The sequence below is a fragment of the Elephas maximus genome, chromosome 20 (assembly GCF_024166365.1).
Source record: "Elephas maximus indicus isolate mEleMax1 chromosome 20, mEleMax1 primary haplotype, whole genome shotgun sequence".
Taxonomy (NCBI): Eukaryota; Metazoa; Chordata; class Mammalia; order Proboscidea; family Elephantidae; genus Elephas; species Elephas maximus.
The window spans coordinates 72163125-72186959 of NC_064838.1; the positions used below are offsets into that span (position 1 = coordinate 72163125).

The 23835-nt window shown below is 40.6% G+C and overlaps 1 protein-coding gene across 18 annotated transcripts in view; it reads right to left on the reverse strand.

The window, feature by feature from the left end:
• LOC126063604 (ral guanine nucleotide dissociation stimulator-like) overlaps positions 1-21337 on the reverse strand; it is a 57771-nt gene extending 36434 nt beyond the window's left edge. For 11 of the 18 annotated variants that reach the window (XM_049862033.1, XM_049862030.1, XM_049862017.1 and 8 more), the window contains exons 1-3: positions 20983-21337; positions 18731-18794; positions 6726-6784 (exon numbers count right to left, since the gene is read on the reverse strand). The gene's annotated coding sequence lies outside the window, so the exon portion shown is untranslated. Of the gene's footprint in view, positions 1-5426; positions 5627-6725; positions 6785-18730; positions 18795-20982 lie in introns of all 18 variants that reach the window. The other 7 variants (XM_049862032.1, XM_049862026.1, XM_049862024.1 and 4 more) reach the window with 3 other exon arrangements.
• Between the last annotated feature and the right edge of the window lie 2498 nt (positions 21338-23835).

A 23835-nucleotide genomic window follows, 5' to 3' on the forward strand; every position in this document is an offset into this window, starting at 1 on the left:
CTGAAATGTACACATACAAATGGTTGAAATGCCAATTGTTTTGTTATACATATTTTACCACACACACACAAAATCCATTTGTCTAACTTGCTCTTTGAATGGGATCTTTACCTACGTGTGATTTCATAACGCCATCTGGAAAGTGTTGGTTTACTGAGTTATTCAGTTCTTCCAAATGTTGATACAGTTCGTTATACAATATCACTATTACCATCATTATTACCACAAATGTCTTTACTAGAATGCTATCAAGGTGGCCCATACAGATTTCCCCAAATTCTAACTTTTGCCTGAACGCTCCAATTTTATCATTAGTAACAAGTTCATTTTGTTCATTTTCAAAGAAATGTTTGCCAAATACCCAAGTCTGAATAACCATGGTTTTCCAGGTGTTCTTTCAATTAAAGAAGATATTACATGAAAATGGGGAGAGGGGTAGCTGAGCTAGCAACTCAATCACACAAATTCTTTTCCTCTGCAGCACATACCCATTTTATCACACAGATACTCTAGAGCCAAGTGTAGTAAAATTTAATTTGTACTGAAAAAGAATCTGAAGGAAAAATGAGTTTTTTTTTTTTTTTTTTAAATTGTATGACATGAAGTATTCATGACAGAGAAGAAGAAAAGAACACACACTATAGACAATTCAGTGCCACTGCCTTGATTTCCTGCTAAGGTATCAGCTGTTTTACTTAGCATTGCTTTTGTATCTTTAATCCAAACATCACAGAGAAAAGGCCATAAAATATTTTAGTATTAATATGAACAGGTTTTACTCCTAAGGGTTCAAGGACTACACTTTGAAAACTACTGACTTACATATACAAACAAGCCTTTAAAATGTAAGATATGTGCATATTTAAATTAAAACTAAAAAGCCTAAGGCCAGTGGAGACCATTTCCACTCATAATGACCCTATAAGATAGAGTAAAACTGTCCCATCAGGTCTTCAAGGCTGTAGTCTTTACAGAAACAGACTACCACACCCTTTTCCCACAGAGCGGCTGGATTTGAACTGCTGACCTCTTGGTTAGCAGCTGATCGTTTAACCACTGAGTCACGAGGGATCTAAAACGTCTCTAGACGTCAAAATGTCCCCCAGAAGCAAAATCCTATCCTACTAAACACTGAGAAGTAGTGTTTTGAAGGAAAACCATCTAGGAAGTCTAACCTTGCCTGTTTTTTGTTTTTTTTTTTAAACAAAAAGAAAAAAAAATGGAATAAACTCAATTTTAGGTCTATCTTCCCACCTTTCCTAAACTTAACTATTTGATGATGGAATGCAATTGTCCATTCTGAGTTCCGCCTACAAACAACACTTGAATAACATTACCAAATTAAACTTTTCCTACTAGGGAAATGAGATTACCAATTTCAAGAGTGATACCTTCTATATCTCACATGCGTTAGAGGGAAGATAGACCAAGGTTTCTCAACCATAGGAGTGCACACCAAAATAATCTGAGGTGCTTTTTCAATACATGTCAGGATACCATCTAAGCCACAGCAAATCAGAATTCATTCAGCAATTACTTGAGTGTCCACTATACACAAAGCACTGCAATAGGTGATAGGGATTGTCTCAGTCACCCAGTGCTGCCATAACGGAAATATCACAAGTACATGGGTTTAACAAAAAGAAATTCATTCTCTCACTGTCTAGTAGGCTACAAGTCCAAATTCAGGTCACAGATCCAGAGGAAGGCTTTCTCTCTCTGTCAGCTCTGGAGGAAGGTCCTTGTCATCAGTCTTCCCCTGGTCTGGAGGCATCTCACACAGGAACCTTGGGTCCAAAGGACACACTCTGCTCCTGGCACTGCATTCTTGGTGGTAGGAGGTCCCCAACTCTCTGCTTACTTCCCTTTCATATCTTCAGAGATAAAAGGTGGTGCAGGCCACACCCCAGGGGAACTTCCTTTATACTGGATCAGGGATGTGACCTGGTAAGGGTGTTAAAATCCCACCCTAATCCTCTTTAACATAAAATTACAATCACAAAATAGAGGACAACCACACAATACTGGGAATCATGGCCTAAGGAAGTAAACACACACATTTTTGAGGGGGATATAATTCAATCCATGACAGGGATACAGCAATATATAAAAGACACATGGTCCCTGTCCTCTTAAAGTTCACATTCCAGTACAGGGAGACACCATAAACACGTAGACAAATAAACAGGATTACCTCAGTCTATTAAAAAAACAAAACACAAGGGAAAGTTTAGTCCAAAGGACTAATGGACCACAACTACCACAATCTCTGCCAGGCTGAGCCCAGAACAACTAGATGGTGCCCGGCTTCCACCACCAACTGCTCTGACAGGAATCACAACACAGGGTCCTGGACAGAGCAGGAGAAAAATGTAGAACAAAATTCAAATTCAAAGACACAAAAAAAGACCAGACTTGCTGGTGTGACAGAACCTTGAGAAACCACAAGCCTATGGCCCCCAGATACCCTTTTAAGTCAGTACAAAAGTGCTCCAGAGGCTCGCTCTTAGGCTGAAGATTAGACAAGTCTATATGGCAAACAATAACACACTTGAGGAACTGGCTGCATAATTTAACCATGTTTATGAGACTAAATGAATACACCAGCCCAAAAGCAAAGATAAGAAAGCAGGAAGGGACAGGCAACTCAACAAATGGAAACAGGGAACCCGGCGTGAAGGGGAGTGTTGACACATCAAAGGTTTGGCACCCAATGTCCTAAAACAACTTGTGTATTAATTCTTTAATAAGAAACTAATTTGCTCTGTAAACTTTCACCTAAAACATAATTAAAAAAAAAGGCGAATAGAAAAAAGTATAATGGGACCAATTTCACTACATTCTCACCAATATCAGTAAAGATATTATCGAAGTATTCAATGTTCTAAGTGAAAGTTATTTTATATTTTTCTATTTAGAAAGGCCATGACACAATCATGTCCATAAATTCAAAATTACTTGTTCTATGTTTGGTGGTGGGCAAAACTATGGCTCCTATTCTTTGGGAAATTTTCAGCTCAAGGCTAAGTAGGTAAATTCTCTCACAGTTTCAATTTTAACTTACATCAGTTCCATGAAAGCAACGTTAAATTCCTGAAAACTGTAGAATTTAATGGTTTTATGAATAAGGGGGGAAAAGAGCACCTGTACTCCCGAAGGCAACTTTGGGCAATAACTAAGGGTGATCCAAGGCAAGGTATTCCCCAGAAATTACCCAAAAGAAAAAAGCATCCCTTGGCAAGCTGACCCATCACAAGGATTGTTTACAAAGGAATCAGGCAGGGATTCTGCATTTTGTACTTCTGTGAAGAACTGGTGGCAAAAATTTAAAGACAGTCAATTTACTGCTTTTAAATTTCTTCTAAGAAGCAAGTACAAAGCCTCTTACCTAGCCTACCTATGGTTTAAAAAAAAAAAAAAAAGCTGTGGGTACCAAGTAAGTAAAAGGCCAAACACTTCCCTGAATGTGAACTACTAAAAGGCACTGCTATTATCAGCCCAGCCTTCCTTGAACAGTCAAAAATAAACAAATAAGATGCCAGAGGATGTTTAAGCTTTCAGTATACACCCCACTCCATATACACAAACAATAAGCATCTGTTCAGCCTATAACAAACCAAAACACCAGTTGCTGTCCGGTCAGTTCCAACTCATGGCAACCCCCCGTATGTCAGAGCAGAGCTGTGCTCCATAGGGTTATCGATGGCTCTTTTTTTGGTAAGAAGATTGTCAGGCCTTTCTTCCAAAGCACCTCTGGGTGGACTCCAACCTCCAATCTTTCCGTTAGGAGCTGAGCACGTTAACCATTTGCACCAGCCAGGGACTCCTATAGTAGTGGTTTTCTCAAACTCTTGCTTTACAAACCTCACAGAGAGCTCTCATGATTCTCTCTCCATATACTATACATCACTCGGTCACAAATTCGTAAATATTGCATGCCTGCAAGGAAGTACCTTCTTGGATACAAACAACTTTTAACTGCCCAAAAGAATAAAGGACCAATTCCAGAAAAAAACCTGTGATTTGTCATTGCCATCTCTAAGCATTTAGAGCCCAGTCTTTGCAAAGTTAGTTCCTAAAGGCTCAAATTGAATGACAAAACTCTAAATAAACTTTTCCAATGGCTGCCACCCCACAGCTGTAATAAATTTCAAGCCCCTTAGTTTAGTTTAGAATTGCCCCTATATACTCTTCCTCCCCTAGTCTCATCTCCTGCCATCTCTCCTCAGTCCTCATCAACTGACACCATGTATAAAATCATAAGGCACATAATCCCCAGTTGACAAGATGGGAGGATAAAGATGAAAGTCAGATACTATCTCTGCGCTGCGCCACAGGGCCCTCTCCCAGGCCTTGTCTGAAGTCTTTCTTTGCTTGTATCCTTTCTGATTACAATAAATGGGTAAATGTAGGTACAAATAAAGGAGCCCTAGTGGCACAATGGTTAAGCTCTCTGCTGCTAACCAGTGGTTTGAGCCCACCCAGTGGTTCCGCAGGAGAAAAGACCTGGCGATCTGCTCCGGTGAAGATTACGGCCTAGGAAACCCTACAGGGCGGTTATACTCTGTCAAAAGGGTTGATTATGAGTTGGAATCAACTCAGCACACAACAACAACAAATTAAAAAGTTTCCATGAATTTTATAAGCAGTTATAGAGAACCAGCAAACCCACAGGGGGTAATAAGCCAGCAAGGGCTAGCAGGACAGAGATTTGTGAAGACCCAGGTCTGGGCGGCTGGGTGACAGAGAAAGGCTGCACAGGCTAGTCCCAGGGGATGAGAAAGAGAGAGAGAGACAGACACACAGGGAGAGAGAGAGACAGAGAGAGAGAGGGGCCAGCTGGTCTGAAGTGATGGGAGTTGTGCAGACTTCTGAGCCTATGGCTGGTACCCAATGAGCTGGCCCTAGGTGGCCAGGGATGAGGTTTAGTTTAACTTTGGGTGGTTGGGGTAAGAGAGACAAAGTGCCATGTAAGTGACTGGTGACAAGAAAATGATAAAGGTGAGGTTTGCTCATCTTGCCATTTTAGCAGTGCATACACTTTGAAAAACACTGCTCTAACCAGGACTGTGCAAATCAAAAGGTCAAGGCTTCTCCAGAGGTCAGTTTGTGGCCAAACTGAACCGAGCAACTAAGTGAAGTAGGCTTAACACAGCAAAGCTCAGGTTCACTGGAAGAACCAAGAATGAAAGAAGCTGTGGTCAGAGAAAAGAAATTTCAAGTTCAGAACTGCAGCTCCAAGGAGCAAAGAGAGGCACAAGGTGAGCAGGTAAGGAGTTCATTTGACATTAATTGAATCTGTAAGCCTTAGAAGGTGAAATATTGTCAGTAAGGAGAAAATACAAATGAGTTAATTACTAACATTTAAAAAGCAACAGTTCCACAGCCAATACATAGGTGGTTCTAAAGCCAATAATTTACCAAACCTGAAACTTGAGGCTGTCGAGTCGATTCCGACTCATAAGGACCCAACAGGACAGAGGAGAACTGCCTCACAGCGTTTCCAAGGAGTGGCTGGTAGATTCAAACTGCCGACCCTCTGGTTAGCAGCTGGGTTCCTAACCACTATGGCACCAGGACTCCAGTAATTCACGAGAACATGCAAAATAGTCTCTGTAGTGATCACCTGTAACAGTCAAACAGTCAGAGTATCTAAATTTAAGTGAAGGTGATATACAGAAATTCAGTTTTATGATAAAAGATGAGCTAAAAGATCGCTTATTCTATTAAAGGACTTCATATTTTAAATCATTTACAGTAAGTTTCTTTAAAATAACAAGTTCATCCATTGTTAAGTGAGTAGATTAGCCATTACTGAACATATACACAATCACCCAGAAACATTTCTATAGGACATAAAGTCCATATTTCATTTTCCCCCTTGACTAGCTTCTCTATTAGGAAATACTCTAACCAGGTTCTCTCTCAGTGTCCCTGCTACAAGATCACATGAGAATGTCTGCAAGGTTACATAGCTCCTTGGCCTCATTTACTGAAGTCTCTCGATCCCAGACGTCTTCCCTATTTGAATCCTGCAGGCTCTCACAGACACGCTAGTTTCTAACTACTTGCTCATACCTTGCATTAGGCTACTTATCTGTCTTGCCTAACTAATACCACACTTGCTACTCTGATCTAGTCCCCTGGTTTCTATCCTACTGATGCTGCAGTCGCTTACATATTCTTTAAAAGCCAACTGTTGTTAACAAACAAGCCCAACAAACTCCAAGAACATGCCACGCCTATTTCTCCAGGTTGTGGCTGTCACTTGCTCAGCCTTTTATAGTTCTCCTAGGAACACTTTCCTCACGCTGGTAACAATCCAGTTTGACACTGCAACCACACACTGCCTAGCATGTAAGCTTTTAAAACTGGGGGAAATCCCTAAGCATTTAGAGAACTATGCAATATAGAAGATTCCTGTTTATTCATCTACACATGCACCCATCTACACACACACACACACACACAGCTACTAACCTCAAGGGTGGAGGTTCAGACCCACTCAGTGGCACTACGGAAGAAAAACCTGGCGATCTGCTTCCATAAAGACTACATCCAAGAAAATCCTACAGGGTGCAGTTCTACTCTACACACATGGAATCGTCATGTCAGAATCAACTGGACAGCAATGGGTTTGGCAAGACAGATAGATATATCTTTCCAAGTCCTGTTTGATTAACTATGTGATTTTACCCTATGGAACTTACACAGATTTAGCATACCATGTTTATGAAGAAAGTAGGTTCTTTCTGACCTTCACCACTCCCAATCCAAAATTTCCCTGCAGAGGAAAAGGGAAGGAGTAAATATCATCAATAAGGTTTTCTTTAAATTTTTTTCTTTGTTAATTGCAGGAAACATTTAACAATATAATCTGCATCAAGACTAAAATTTATAGTTCTCTTAAATAATTTTCTTAGTGATAGAGATTAAGAAAAGACACATGTTCGGCACACCCCATGTAACACAAATCTACCAAAAATGTACTTGTTTTTGATCTTCTAAAGGGATTCCACCAGGCGCTCCTTGGAAACTCTGTCCTATAAGGTCACTGTGAGTTGGAATTGATTCAATGGCAACAGGTTTGGTTTTTTTTTTCATTTAAAGGGGTATTTTAAAGAGGTTATGTATGACTCCTGTCCAACAAGTATAAAAGAGAACAATATTACATAAGGGATATAAACATCGAGAAGGACTCCACCCACTCCACCTTGGGCTCAATTAGCCACTTCTCCCTTGGTGCTCCAAAGTACAGGTAAGATAATTGCTCTTATCTAAGTCCATCTTATTCCATACCAGAAGGCAGACCCTTTGTTTTATATATAGATGTATCCCCAGCATCAAAGACCAGGAGGCAGTAAGCATGCAAATGTTTGTCATTTAATAAAATTATCAGGATGTTAACAAAACCATTTCCATTAAAATTATTACAGAAAAAAATACAATATTTACCTACAGGGCCTGTAAGTCAACAACTGAAGACTATTGTTGTCAGGTGCCATCGAGTTAGTTCCAACTCACAGCAACCCTATGTACAACAGAATGAAATACTGCCCAGTAACCGCGCCATCCTCACAATCCTTGCTATGTTTAAGCCCGTTGTTGTAGCCATGTGTCAACAGATCTTGTTCAGGGTCTTTTTTTTGCTGACACTCTACTTTACCAAGCATGATGTCCTTCTCTAGGGACTGGTCCTTCCTGATAACATGCCAAAAGTACACGATCTCACCATCCTCACTTCTAGGGAGTATTCTTGCTGTTACTTCTTCCAAGACATATTTGTCTGCTCTTCTGTCAGTTCATGGTATATTAAATATTCTTCGTCAACACCATACTTCAAAGGCATCAGTTCTTTCTCAGCCTTCCTTATTCATTGTCCAGTTTTCACATGTATATGAGGCAACTGAAAATACCATGGCTTGGGTCAGGTGCACCTTAGTCCCCAAAGTGACATCTTTGTTTTTTAATAATTTAAAGAGGTCTTTGCAGCAGATTTGCCTAATGCAATACGTTGTTTGAAACTGAAGACTACCCTGCCATATATAAATGAGTTTAAAAATACAAATATTATAGACAAAGGGTTCCCAAACTCTGATCCTTAAATAGTAATCTAAGAAACCATACTGGCTAATGTAACAGTGGATGTTATAATAGGTAAATTCCAAAACTGTGGCATAACACAATAGTTTATTTTTAATCCATGCATACAGAAAGACCAAAATCAGTGTTAATGATCAGTTTGAGGAGGGTGGAGACAACCCAGGTTGACAGATGCTCAGCTCTATTTGACCCCTCGTTTCCAATGTTGCTCTGTCATACATACAACTGCCAGACAGAAGGTGGGAAAGAGAGAGGATCGATCAAGGGGGCTTCGTATTTGCAATGGATAAAGTGACACTCAACACTTCTGCTTAATTTCCTGTGGAAAGATCTCAATCATATGGCCATCCCCAACACCAAAGGGACTAGTAAATGTAAGTTAGCTGGCATCAGGGATAAAAAGAAACAAGCTTGGTAAAGAGCAAGTCTTTATCACAGAAGTTTTTAAAAAATACAGATTCTAGGGTGTCATCCCAGGTGATTCTCATTCAGTAGGTCTACCAGGACCCAAAGAATCTGCATTTAATCTCACCAAGTGACTCTGATATATGTCCAAGTTAGGAAACACTGGCTTAGGTAGTAAAGAGCATGAGGCAAATGGGAAAAACAAAACAAAAAATTTTCATGTTAAAGTTTAAAACAATGTACTGGATAAAAGGAAAACTAAACGATAATGAAAAATTGAGCTAATTCTTCCCTACTTTGGCCTGTAATAGCAGCCCCTTGTAGCTTTCTTCCTACCTCTTGTAGCTTAATTTCAGGTTTCCTTTCCTCTACTCATCCTATAGTCTCCACTATACTCTCATTGACCACGAGCTCTGCTCATTCCTTGAGTGACCTCATTCACATTAATTATCACCTAAAACACTTTTCTCTGAATCCAGCCTCACATTTAACCGCCTAGGATTCCCAACGTGGTGCAGAAGGTTAAAACACTCGACTACTAACCAAAAGGCTGACGCTTTGAACTCACCCAGATATGCCTTGGATGACAGGCCCGACGATCGGCTTATGAAAGATGACAGCCTTGAAAACCCAGTTCTACTTTGCACACATGGAGTCGCCATGAGTCGGAATCAACTTGATGGCAACTAACAACAACTATAACACTTCTCCAATGTAGAACCACCTAGGCCGTGGTCAAAACCATAGGAATCATGGAGGTACTGTCCTGCTCCTTCAGCCTCTATAATCCAGTTACCAAGTACTATCCATTTTTGACTTCCTAAAAATCTATGTATCTATCCCCACTTAAAAAACAAAAAACCAACATTGTCATCGAGTTAATTCCGACTCAGTAACCCTATAGGACAGAGTAGACCTTCCCCACAGTGTTTCCAAGGAGCAGCTGGTGGATTTGAACTGCCAACCTTTTGGTTAGGAGTCATGGCTCACTGTAGCTCTTAGTCACTGTGCCACCAGAGCTCCACTGCCAGTGTCTTATTTCAGGCTTTCTTTTCTTTTCAAATGATAGAACTACCAGTTCCCCAGCCTCCAGCTTCATTTTCAAATCAATCTATATCTTCTATACTACCTCTCCTTCCTCACGATTTGTTCAAAATTCACATCTGACACTGATTTCCTGCTTCAGATCTTTCAGTGGCTCACTACTACTTTCAGAATAAAGTTCTAACTCCTTAGAACTTAGCTCACAGGATGTTCGTGATACAGCCCCTGCATATCTCCAAGAGGGTCCTCTGTTGACATGCCAGGTCCTCTGTGTTAGAGCCATTCTTACCCCAGACATTTCTCCAAACACATTCTTGTATCCTTTGGAGTCTGGAATAGCACTCAATGTACAATAAACGAATCAATCAAATGAATGCATGAATAAAGTTGTGCTGAATTTGGAATGGCAGACTGATAGCTAATTGGAATTATGAAATAAGCAAATGTCAGAGAGATTAGAACTTAGGTGAAAATTGAAAGAAATTAAAAAAAAAAAAACTAAATAAATGGAAAGACACCCCATGTTCATGGGCTGAAAGACAATATTGCTAAGATGGCAGTATTCCTCAAACTGATCTACAGATTCAATACAATTCCCATCAAAGTCCAACAGCCTTTTTGGCAGAAATTAACAAGTCGATCTTAAAATTTACGTGGAAATGCAAGTAACCCAGAAAAGACAAAATAATCTTGAAAAAGAAGAATAAAGTTGGGGGACTCACACTTCTCAGTTTCAAATTTACTACAAAGCTACAAGTAATTAAGACAGTATGGGACTGATATAGCCCAGTGGAACAGAATTGAGAGTCCAGAAATAAATCCTCACATTTACAGTCAGTTGATTTTTGACAAGGATACCAAGACAATTTAAAGGGAAAAGAATAGTCTAGACAAACAAAAAAATGAAGTTAAACTACCTCATAGCATATGTAAAACTTACTCAAAATGGATCACAGACCAAAATGTAAGAGCTGTAACTGTACAACTCTTTGTACTAGTTTCCTAGGACTGCCATAACAAATTACAACTTGGTAGCTTACAGCAAAAACTAATTTTCTCACAGCTGAGGCCAGAAGTCTAAAATCAAGGTGTCCACAGAGCTGCCCTCCCTCCAAAGGTTTTAGGGGAGACTTCTTTCTTGCCGCTTCCAGCATCTCAGGCTCCAGTCGTTCCTTGGCTTGGGGGTACGTGATTTCAGTCTCTGCCTTCATCTTCACATTGCCTTCTCCCATGTGTTTCTAGGTCTCTCAGTCTTCTCCTTTTCTATCTCTTACAAGGACATTCCACTGGATTTGGAGCCCAAGATAATCAGGGTGATCTCATCCCGAGATCATTACCTTAATTACATCTACAAAGACCCTCTGTCCAAGTAAGATCACATTTACAGGATCCTCGGGTAAGGACTTGGACACGTCTTTTTCAGGACCAGTGTTCAACCCACTATACTCTTCATGACTTTGAATTAGGCAATTATTTCTTAGATATGACAACAAACGAGCAAGTAACCATAGCAAAAATAAATTGGGCTTAATCAAAATTAAATACTTTTATGCTTCAAGGACACCATCACAAAAGTGAAAAGACAGGTTACAGACTGGTAGAAAAATCTGATGAACGTTGTATCTGATAATGGACTTGTATCTAGAATATATAAAGAACTCCTACAACTCAATAAAAAGAAGACGAATAACCCAATTAAAAAATGAAAAAGGGATCTTAATAGATATATCTCCGAAGATAAGAAGACAATCACAAAGGACATATGTTATTTAATTCCATTTATACAAAATATCCAGAAAAGGCTAATCTACAGAGACAAAAACAGCTCAGTGGTCATCTACAGCTGGAGAGGATACGGATTTAGGGAGTGACAGCTTAGAGGTGAGGGGTTTCTTTTTGGTATGATAAAAATGGTCTAAAATTGATCGTAATGATACTTGTTCAGTTCTGTGAACTGAATTGTATAATTTAAATTGGTAAATTATATGGTAGGTGAATATATCTCAACAAAGCTATCTGAAAAAGAAAAAGTGATCAAATTTTTCAATCCAGAAACTGATGCAAGGGAAGAGGCTACCTCTCCAAAGTAATTTGTGCTCCCTACTATAAAATATAAAATAATCTCTCTCTCGCTCTTTTTTTTATACCTTAGATAACAGGAAATAAAGTTAAATGTAGCGCTCAATTGTAATAACTCTCATTTTAGAGTTAGAACAAATATTTCTTACCTGATTTTACTTTTTAAGTATTTTAATTATCCTATGCTGCATGTTTTAGTGTTATCTATGGCCTTAAATCCTTACAAGTACAAAAGATTGACCTTTAAGTTGTTAATAAACTAATAAATTAAGTGGCCTTTTCCCTAAAGCTGTGAAGTAATAACTGCATCCAGACTATTTTCTATGCCAATCACCAAATACAGAAAAGAATGTTAGTAATTTTTTCTTTTTTTTTTTTAATGAGCTTCACATAGGAGGATAGTTATCATATAAATAAGAATGGGGAATGGTGGAAATAAAACCTCAAGTATTTGATAACTGTAATCATTTTAACTTTATATTTGCACACAACATACTAGTAACTGTTTAAAACATTACTAAGTAACCGGAGATTTCATTAAATTTTGTTTTGAATCAGAAGTATTACTGTGTGACTGATTTGCTTTCATGTGGCTGTCTACCAGGAACATTATCCAAACCAAAAAGACTTAATCCTAAACTACTCTCTCCAGACACACAGCATTTTTCCAGGGTCACTTCACCCCAGAGTACATTTACTAAATATCAATTTTATGTTAGACTAGAATAATGAAAACCAAATAAGATAAAATGCTGAAAAACCTAACACAACCCAAATCTAAACACCTGGATTATCTGATTCTTTTTTACTGCCATAATCAATGTTTTACTTCATTTTCATAAAGTTTAATTTATCCTACTGGGACTAAAATAACAACGACAACAAAAATATATGATTAAAAAAAAAACAAAAAACCAAACCCTGTGCCATCGAGTCAATTCCGACTCATAGCAACCCTATAGGGCAGAGCAGAACTTGCACTATAGAGTTTCCAAGGAGCACCTGGTGGATTCGAACTGCCAGCCCTTTGGTTAGCTGCCATAGCACTTAACTACTACGCCACTGGGGTTTCCAAAATATATGATAGTCACTCTAATTGTACTTATAAGTGAGCCATTAATATGGCTATGTGGGACCTTTAAAGATATACTCACTTCTATTCAAACTTTTGCTTAGTACTTAATGTCCTCAGTTTATACTCAAACATATTACATACAGTCTGAATTACAGCAATAGCCACCTAACTGGCCTTGGGTGTTTATCTGTCTTTTGTAAACTACTCTTCTAAAACCTGTAATATAGTGGTAATTTAACTTTCAGGGGTCATAGGCCTCTCGGAGAATCTAATAAAAGTTATGGGCCCTCTTGACTAAGTACATATATGCACATTTCTCTCCAAGTCCTTCACAGACTCTAAGAAAGCACAGCTATAATGACTTCTCATTGCCTACCAATCAAATCCAAACTTCTTAGCCTGATATTTAAAGTACTTCATAATGTAGTCACAGTTAACCTAGGTAATTTATCTCCTGTTCTTTCTCAACTACATGCACCAATCAGGGCTCTCTCTCTACTATCCCAACATAGGCACACCATCCTCTTTCTGACTTGACCTTTTGGTTCCCTCTTGTTGCTTCCATGCACAACTGTCTGCTTTTTACAAATACTTCCAGGTAAACCTAAAATACCTCCCCTACCATGACGGTGTCCCTCTGTCCATGATCAGATCATCTGCTCCTTTCTGAATTCTGAAACAACTTACCTACATCTCTTAAAGAGTTCACCATGTTCTACCTTGTATTATACCAAAACTGTCGTTGCCGTCGAGTCGATTCCGACTCATGGTGACTCTATAGGACAGAGTAGAACTGCCCGATAGGGTGTCCAAGGAGCGCCTGGTGGATTAGAACTTCCAACCTTTTGATTGGCAGCCACAGCCCTTAACCACTATACCACCAGGGTTTCCTTGTATTATACAAAAAAAAAAAAAATTTTTTTTTTTTTTACCCAAAAAGTTAGGAACATAAAATACACTTGTTCATTACATTTTCAAAAAATGTTTTATGTTTGTCTTCAACCTCCACAACGCTTTTCATGGGAAGTATCTCACACACTCTGTATTTATGTATATCTTTTCTCCTCTCATAGCCAATAAGATCCTTAAGGGCAGAGACAGTACCTAATGTACTCTTGGGTGTCCCACAGTCTCCAACAGAAAAGAAGTACCCTTGATATAAAGTACCTCAGTATCTGGGCCTCAGTGTTCTTCAGGCACTTCATGCATTCTGTATCCCAAATTACAAGATTTTTCAAGGATCATCTTCCCCTGTGCCTCCATAAACAAAGTTCAAAGTACAAGTTCTACCCTTTAGTGGGTACTGGATCAACTGTGAACTTACTAAAATAGTACTTAAGTTATTCTCTCTACTCACTGAGATATGCCAACCCTACTATTATGGATTGAAATGTGTCCCCCATAAAATGTGTGTGAACTTGGGTAAGCCATGATTCCCAGTACTGTGTGACTGCCCACCATTTTGTGATCTGATGTGATTATCCTATGTGTAGTAAATCCTAACTGCTATGTCAGATGGATCCTGGCTGAAAGCAGAGAATACCAGAAGGATGTTTACCTGTGTTTTATTGATTATGCAAAGGCATTTGACTGTGTGGGTCATAACAAACTATGGATAACACTGCGAAGAATGGGAATTCCAGAACACTTAATTGTGCTCATGAGGAACCTTTATATAGATCAAGAGGCAGTTGTTCAGACAGGACAAGGGGATACTGATTGGTTTAAAATCAGGAAAGGTGTGCGTCAGGGTTGTATTCTTTCACCATACCTATTTAATCTGTATGCTGAACAAATAATACGAGAAGCTGGACTATATGAAGAAGAACGGGGCATCAAGATTGGAGGTAGGCTCATTAACAACCTGCGTTATGCAGATGACACAACCTTGCTTGCTGAAAGTGTAGAGGACTTGAAGCACTTACTAATGAAGATCAAAGACCACAGCCTTCAACATAAAGAAAACAAAAATCCTAACAACTAGACCAATGAGCAACATCATGATAAACGGAGAAAAGATTGAAGTTGTCAAGGATTTCATTTTACTTGGTTCCATAATCAACAGCCACGGAAGCAGCAGTCAAGAAATCAAAAGACACATTGCATTGGGCGAATCTGCTGCAAAGGACCTCTTCAAAGTGTTGAAGAGCAAAGATGTCACCTTGAAGACTAAGGTGTGCCTGACCCAAGCCATGGTATTTTCAATCACATCATACGCATGTCAAAGCTGGACAATGAATAAGGAAGACCGAAGAAGAGTTGACGCCTTTGAATCGTGGTGTTGGCAAAGAATATTGAATATACCATGGACTGCCAAAAGAATGAACAAATCTGTCTTAGAAGAAGTACAACCAGAATGCTCCTTAGAAGCAAGGATGGTGAGACTGTGTCTTACATACTTTGGACATGTTGTCAGGAGGGATCAGTCCCTGGAGAAGGACATCATGCTTGGCAGAGTACAGAGTCAGCGGAAAAGAGGAAGACCCTCAACGAGGTGGATTGACACAGTGGCTGCAACAATGAGCTCAAGCATAACAACGATTGTAAGGATGGCACAGGACCGGTCAGTGTTTCGTTCTGTTGTGCACAGGGTTGCTATGAGTCGGATCCGACTCGACGGCACCTAACAACAACAACAACATGATATTAATGAGGCAGGACATGATCTACTGGGTTGGGTTCCCTCTTTTGAGATACAAAAGAGAGACGGGAGCAGAGAGGAGACACACCTCATTATTGCCAAAAGAAGAGACAGGAATGGGTGCATCCTTTGGATCCAGGTTCCCTGCACTGAGAAGGTCCTAGACCAAGGGGAGATTGATGACAAGGATCTTTCCCCAGAGCTGATAAAAAGAGAAAATCTTCCCTTGGAGCTGGATCCCTGAATTCAGACTTCTAGCCTCATAAACTCTGACACAATAAATTTCTGCCTGTTAAAGCCATCCACTTATGGTATCTGTCATAGGAGCACTAGGTAACTAAAAAGCTTGTTCATAAAAACGTTCAACATATCAAGAATCCTCACCTAATGACCATTAGCCCAGAAGGGAGCCCCACACCTTTAGTACTACTGCAAAGTTTAACTCCAGTTATAAAACAGATTCAGAAAACATACATACCAACATCCCAAATTATATATGCAATATATACATTTTATGTATACACATGCCTTTGAGTTGCGGTGTCGGCAAAGAATATTGACTATACCATGGACTTCCAAAAGAATGAACAAATCCATCTTAGAAGAAGTACAGCCAGAATGCATCTTAGAAGGGAGGACGATGAGACTTCATCTCACATATTTTGAACAAGTTATCAGGAGAGACTAGTCCCTGGAAAAGGACATCATGCTTGGTAAAGTGATTGTTGTCCTTAGGTGCCGTGAAGTCGGCTCTGACTCACAGTGACCCTATGTACTACAAAACGAAACACTGCCTAATCCTGCGCCATCCTCACAACCATTTTTATGGTTGAGCCCATTGCTGCAGCCACTGTGTCAATCTATCTCACTGAGGGTCTTCCTCTTTTTCGCTGACCCTCTCTTTACCAAGCATGATGCCCTTCTCCAGGTACTGGTCCCTCCTAATAACATGTCCAAAGGATGTAAGACATCGTGCCACATCAGGAAATGAAGGTTCTGAAAGCTTGACTCCATCCACATCATTAAGGTGGACTCTACTTTGAGGAGGCAGCTCTTCCCTAGTCATCTTTTCAGTGCCTTCCAACCTGGGGGGCTCATCTTCTGGCACTATATTAGACAATGTTCTGCTGCTATTCATAAGGTTTTCACTGGCTAATTCTTTTCAGAAGTAGACCGCCAGGTCCTTCTTCCTAGTCTGTCTTAGCCTGGAAGCTCAGATGAAACCTGTCTGCCATGGTAAAGTAGAGGACCAGCAAAAAAGACGATGACCCTTAATGAGATGGACTGACACAGTGGCTGCAAGAATGGGCTCAAGCATAACAACCATCATGAGGATGGTGCAGGCCCAGATATGTTTCGTTCTGTTGTATGTAGGGTTACTATGAGTCAGAACTGACCTGACAGCACCTTATAACAACATCAACAAACACTACAGAAAGCAGTGAAATAGCATACAAATATAGGAACTTTTTTAGGAACCCCTAAACATGATATGGAAACCTGGTGGCATAGAGATAAGTTCTACGACTGCTAACCAAAGGCTCAGCAGTTCGAATCTGCTTGGTGCTCCTTGGGAACTCTATGGGGCAGTTCTGCTCTGTCCTATAGGGTCGCTATGAGTCGGAATCGACTCGACAGCACGGGGTTTGGTTTTAAACATGATATGGAGCTATAGAGGCTGCTAACCAAAAGGTGAGCAGTTTGAATCCACTGGCCACTCCTTGGAAACCCTATGGAGAAGTTCTACTCTGTCCTATAGGGTCACTGTGAGTTGGAATCGACTCGATGGCAATGGAAACATAATATAAAAGTTTACGACCAACTGACTGATACTACGACATACGTGAACCTTAAAAATAGTATGTTAAATGAAGGAAGTCAGACAGAAAGAACCCCATATTATAGTACTTTGTTTATATGAAATAATCAGAATAAGTAAATCCATAGAGACAGATAGTAGATTAGTGATTGCCAGAGGCTGAAGGGAGGAGGGAATAGGGAGTGACTGCTAATGGGATATGGGGTTTCTTTTCAGAGTAATGAAAATGACCTGAAATTAGACAGTGGTAATAACTGCACAACTTTGTGAATATACTTAAAATCGCTGAACTGTACACTTTAAAATGGTGAGTTTCATGTTATACAAATTACACCTCAGAGTCCTGGGTGGCGCAAATGTTTAAGCCCTCAACTACTAGCCAAAAGCTGGTGGTCCAAACCCACCAAAACGAGCCTAAGAAGACAGGCCTGGTGATCTGCTTCTGAAAGGTCAGAGCCTTGAAAACCCTATGGAGCACAGTTCTACTCTGCACACATGGGGTCACCACAAGTCAATATATATACCTTTCAATATATGTGACCTAAATCATATCTCAATTTTTTAAAGTTTATGACCAATGACCAGTTTGGTCATTTTACCTTGAAGAAAACTTTTTCACAGGAATCTTACTTAGTACTTTGTTTTCTCAGGCTGATTAAAACTACAGGTTGCAAGCTAGTCCCCTACAAGCCCCTTTTTAAAATCATAGCATTAAATTCTTATACAAAGAGATTTTGTATTAAGAATCCAGAGTGCCGAATTCCTTAAAAAAAAAAAAGGAGTTCTAAAGACACTAGGCATACCTGCACAGTTAACAATGGCAGCAAGTAACATACCTGCTCCTATAAGCCGTGATCTCAGGACATCACTCCCTATTGTAGTCCCCATAGGCATGTGAATTTGTGAACCCTGATCTAAACAAAGATCTTCTATCTTTCTTATTATAATGAGTGTGCTATGAATCACTACTAATAAATTAAATGCAATCATGTAGGATTACATTTTTATTAACTTCAAAGAGAAAAATACTGACAGCAACACCTGTTGAATAAAACCCTAGAAGTGTTACAGATTCATGCTGTGTAAACTAAAGCAAAATAATCTGGGGAAAAGTTCATGTTTCTACTCTACGAAGAATAAGAAATTAATTTTAGTTTAAAAAGTCTCAAATTATTTTCACTAATTAATACACAGTAGTAAGTAATAACTTTTACCCACATAATTAGGTACTGGCCTAAGATGAAGGAAAGCTCTCTCATTCAGATTACTGATTCGGTATTTGAACAAACTGCTTTATTTGCTCACTGATTTTATATTTAAACCATCGCTAACTCTCCTGACGCTTAAACACATAATGAAAAAATGACTGCTACCCACCTACAGCTTGTACATAATAGGCTGTATTTTACAAAACTAGAAGAAAACAAAATACAAGATGAATACGGAAATAGATCTAGAAAAGTAGATTCTACTACTTCCAGCCTCAAATGTAAATGAAGCCAATTCATTTTATGCTTTTGTTCAGCTAAATTTATGTCAAGTAACTTCCAGCTTTAAAACTCACCTGTACTTATTCAGACCTCATCCTGCTTTCCTCCAAATAATTCATCTTAGCTGAGCTGCTTTTTCTGTAGATGAGAAAGTTCAAATAGTATTTACATTCCATTTGACTTTTACCATCACTTCTAACTGTAAAGTATCAACATACGAGACAACTTCTAAAACAGTTATTCCGTTTAAACTAGGCAAAATTAAAAACTAAACTCGTTTCTCAATGTCTTCCAAAAGAGAGACCAGATAAGCCAATGGCTTAGTGATTTACAGGTAAACCTCAATGTTCTTTTACCCCCTCTGAGCCAGGCCATTTTATTAACTTATCCAATCACCCTCAAGTTTACAGGTGACGTTTTAACAGATCAACTTTACCACTTAGTATTACTAAATATTATATAAAACTGGACTAGCATCACAGTCACTTCATAAGTGCAATTCCTAAATACCGTACACAAAGGTGCAACTGGATTTTGTGACCAACTGAAAACACAATCCTATTTCTGTTTAAACCTGACAGTGAATAAAATAGTATGCTCTCCTAAAAGTTTACCAAAACTGTAGCACATACAATGATTTAAATCATAAAAATAACTTTCCCAAAAGTACAGGATTAGAAACTAAAGAAAGCGAACAATCGTTACCTCAACCATTACTTATGGGAACACAAAGTTATTTAGAATGGTAAAAATTTGAGGAAAATTTAGATTTTGAGTTTCACACCCTTGGCGTATAATGTGAGATAACTGTACACGAATCAGTTTCCAAAGAGAAACCAATTTGTTTTATTTCAACTGAGCTTTGCTTGTTATTCTTTAACAGTGTTGTCCAATAAAACTTTCCCTGATGATAGAAATCTTCTATTATCTGTGCTGTCCAGTAGAATAGTTAACAGTCACATGTGGCTACTGATCACTTGAAATGTGGTTAGCAGGACTGAGGAAGTGAGTTTTGAAATTGATTTAATTTTAATCAACTTAAATGTTCATTGCCACAGGTGACTAGTGGCTGGTGACACAGTGGTTAAGAGCTATGATACTACCCAAAAGATCTGCAGTTCGAATTCACTAGCTGCTCCGTGGAAACCTTATGGGGGCAGTTCTCCTCTGTCCTACAGGGTCACTATGAGTCGGAATGGACTCCACGGCAACAGGTTTTTTTTTGTTTGTTTTTGTTTTCCGGCTAGTGGCTGTACTGGACAGCGCAGTCCTACAATTTGAAATAAAAGGCATAAGATTGACTGAACAGTTTTTCAAAGTATCATGTCCTGAGATGATGTCAGCACCAAGTAGACCCCTTCTGCTACCAAATGATACACACCTTCAGCACCAGCCTAAACATAAAATTCACTTAGGAAATGAGAATTCATACTACTTAGATTCAGAACGCAAGGCACAATATTCACTAAGAAACGATATTAAAAAGCACATCTCAAAATTTCCCCCATTATTTTGCAAAACAGGTACTGATTTATGGAATAATTTCCCAATGCATGCGAGTAACTATTCCTTCAAATCTGTCCAATTATCTTCTGTTCACAAAAGGAAGGGAGGAAAGCAAAAATAAGTTCTCAGCACTAATAAGTTTCCTACGACTCGGTAAATTTCATGTTTCTTTTTTTTCCCTTAAGGAAAGATACAAACGTCTGCAAGCGCCTGCATCTCCTGAAAGCCTCATTACCTATGTATTTAGACAAACCAATCATTCTGATACCGTTGCGATCTCCTTCCTACATACAAAATATTTTTTCAGGCCAAGAAAGTCACGAGTCAGGTAATCTCTGACCAGCTCTTCCCAAGCCAAGTAACCAAGAACGTGCACAAGATGTCAAAAGAAAACAAATCTGGCAACCTGCACGTTGAATAACTTCTCCCTAAGCAGAATCAACTGCTCTGAACCAGGATCCATCCAGCGAAGCATACAAGCAAGGTCGTGACCCTAGGTCACGGCCGCCCGCACCGCTCCGCGCGCCTGCGGGAAGCCACCTGTCAGGCCTGAGCCTCACCTGGCAGGCGACAGGAGGCGCGGGCCGACAGCGCGGCCCAGAGCGGTGGACGGAGCCCGGGACTGAAGGAGACCGGGTGGGGGTAGCCGCTAGCGATTCACACGCGGACGGAGAGTGTAGACGCCTGTCCCCGAGGCGGGACCCCTGCCTCCCGCACACCCACCCCGCCGGGCAGGCGTCCAAGCCGCCCACGTCGCCGGCCCGCCCTACCCCCCTTCCTCCTCAGTCGGAGCGCTGCCCCTCCGTCGCCCCTCACCTACCTGGTCGCGGAGTTTGAGGAACGCCATGGCGGTCGCCGCCGCGCCCACTCCAGCCTCCGCCGACACCCCGGCCCGCCGCTGCCACCCCGGTGGCCTCAGCAGCTGCCCGGGGCCGCGGGTCGGCGGCCGGCTGAACTGAGGAGCCCGCGGGCAGGGGGGGAACCGCCTCCCGGGCCGCCCGCCGCCGCAGAGAGGTGAGGAGCCCGGCCGGTCCCGCCTCCTCCTCCTAAGGACTCCACGCTCTCTTCCTTCCTTTCTTTCTCTTTTTCTCGGTTGCCTCCACAGGCTGCCCGAGCGGCCGCCACAGCGCCTGCCGCCTCCTCCTCCTCTCACCCCCTTCCCGAAATACCCCGTCAGCCCCCGCGGCAGTGCCGCTCCAGCCCGCGGCAGCAGCGGCATCCAAACTCCACTCCGCAGCATTACCACCACCGCTCGCCGCTATTGGCCGCCGCGCGGGGGCGAGGCCAGAGAAAGCTGAGCGCCCATTGGCTACGCCGTTGCGCTCCCCGGTGGCCCCCCGCGCCTGCCGGAGGGGGAGACGGCCGTGAGGAGGAAGCCGCGAGGGGTGGGCGCGGAGCTGCGGCTGCCGTGGGCGGGGGAGTCGGGAACGTGGCGGAGCCGGGGGTGGGACGGCCAGGTGTAGGGGCACTGGAAGGGTGTGAGGTAATGCCTGGGGGCTGCAATCCAGGGGGAGGGGGACGATGCTGGCTCTCCCGAAGGAAGGGAGGCGTATTTGCAGCCAAACAGGTTGTGGACGCCTGAGCCTTTTTTTTTTGCTTGCAGTCCCAATCCTAAGCAAGGCTGTGGTCCCCCTTTCGTAAAGGCCCCCTCCCAGGCTTGCTTTTCTTCTTTTTTCTCCCTTTATTCTTATGCATTTGAAGGATTCTGTCTCCCACGCAAGAAAAACCAATTAAATATAAAAAACGATGTGCAAAATTTCTAATAAGTATCGTCCTTGGATGGAAAGAGAAATAACTCCCTAACCCTGCCACACACACATACACTTCCTACCCCCCCCCCCCCCCCGCCCCTCCAAGCCACCCCATAGCTCTGAAACTGCTTCTCTTTCTTAGGCAGCTGCACACTGTTACCATTCCAGGATTGTGTGGCAGAAGACTGTTGTGCGCTTGTGTCTGTCCTCCCAGGTGGCACCAGCCCCTGGTTAATAAAAGGCCCCTGGTTAATAAAAGGTACAGTTGGTTAGAACATGAACCTGTGACGTCAGACTTTGTTTTAAAAAGGCCCGTTTTCCCCATATCAGTTGTATCTCTTGGGATAGACTTTATATTTAGAGGATCGATTTGAGTCTAAGAGCAGTCTGGATGCAGGAAAGGGGATCTACGCCAGAACCGTCAGATTATTATAATGCTTCACTTATAACAATAAGCTTATCCTTAGCCCCATAATAAAATATCAGAATCTGCAAGATCAAAAACAATGCAGATTAATAGTACAAGCCTTCCGGTATTCTTTGACATATCCATGTCTTGATGCTCTAGAAACAATTTCTACCTAAAATTATATTCATCGTCATAAATTACATTTTCTACTTAAAATGCAGACATTCTCATAACAGTGAATGCAACAATCATGACAAAACTACAAAGAAAGTCCAACTGCTCTTGCTTTGTATTATCTTCAGTACCTCATGCCTTTCCCTTTACTTCAACTCCAGCGGGGAAAATAGGGATGCTATTTGTCCTCCAACCTCTCCTTATCTGTTCAGTGAAAGTGAATGAGTTCATGTTATGAAAGCATTTGAGTTCTGCAAATCAAAGTTGTGATAATATTACTAAAGCACTTTGTAATTACAGGTCACCTTTGTAAATAATTACCCATGTGCTATGTGGGTTACAGGATTCTACCTTAAGAATTTAGCTTCATGCATACATAAACCTGTTAACCGCTGTGGATGTCTAGTCAGAGGTCAACAAATTCCCTCCAATCATCCCTCCTCTATATTAAAGTTCTAGAATTTAAAAGCACAGTGGAAACTTGATTAGGAACATGGTGAAGATTAACTTTTGGGAAAATGAAAGTGCTTTTGAGAACATGAATTAAAATTATGGACCAAGTATGCATTTTTGTGGGTTTTGTAATTGATCTAATAAAATTTTACAGGCTCCTCTGAATTTTTCTAATTACCAACAATTAATGAATATGTTTTATAATGCACAAAATCTGACAACTTTCCAAATAGTAAACGCCAACCTCTCTTGCTAGAGAATGTTTAAGACCTAGCTGGGTTCTCACCCTTCCTGACTCTGAACATCATTTGTAAAATCTAAACTTGACCTTACCTGGCCTGCTCAGCTCCCAGAATCAAGTAAGATGACATGAAAGGCTGCGGGAACTCTGAATGGTTGTACAAATTTAATGTTAATATTGCAGCAACTACATTTCCATAGCTGGCAAGAGGGTAATAACCATTTATTCTGAAAACACAGAAATAAAAAATGTAAGGAATTGAGCAACAAAATAAAATTCATGTTGAATTCTGATTTTTTTAAAAAATTTATAAGATTTCTCCTGCTTATTATAAAATACTCAAATATTAAAGAAATGTAGAAATGTACAGTACTGAGAAAAATCAGTTGGATTCCTCTACACTAACAAAGAGAACTTCAAAGAGGAAATCACCAAATCAATACCATTTACAGTAGCCCCCAAGAACATAAAATACTTAGGAATAAATCTAACCAGAGACATAAAGGACCTATACAAAGAGAACTACGAGACTCTACTGCAAAAAAACAAGACAACTACGTAAGTGGAAAAACATAACTTGCTCATGGATAGGAAGACTCAACATTGTAAAAATGTCAATTCTACCCAAAGCGATCTACAGATACA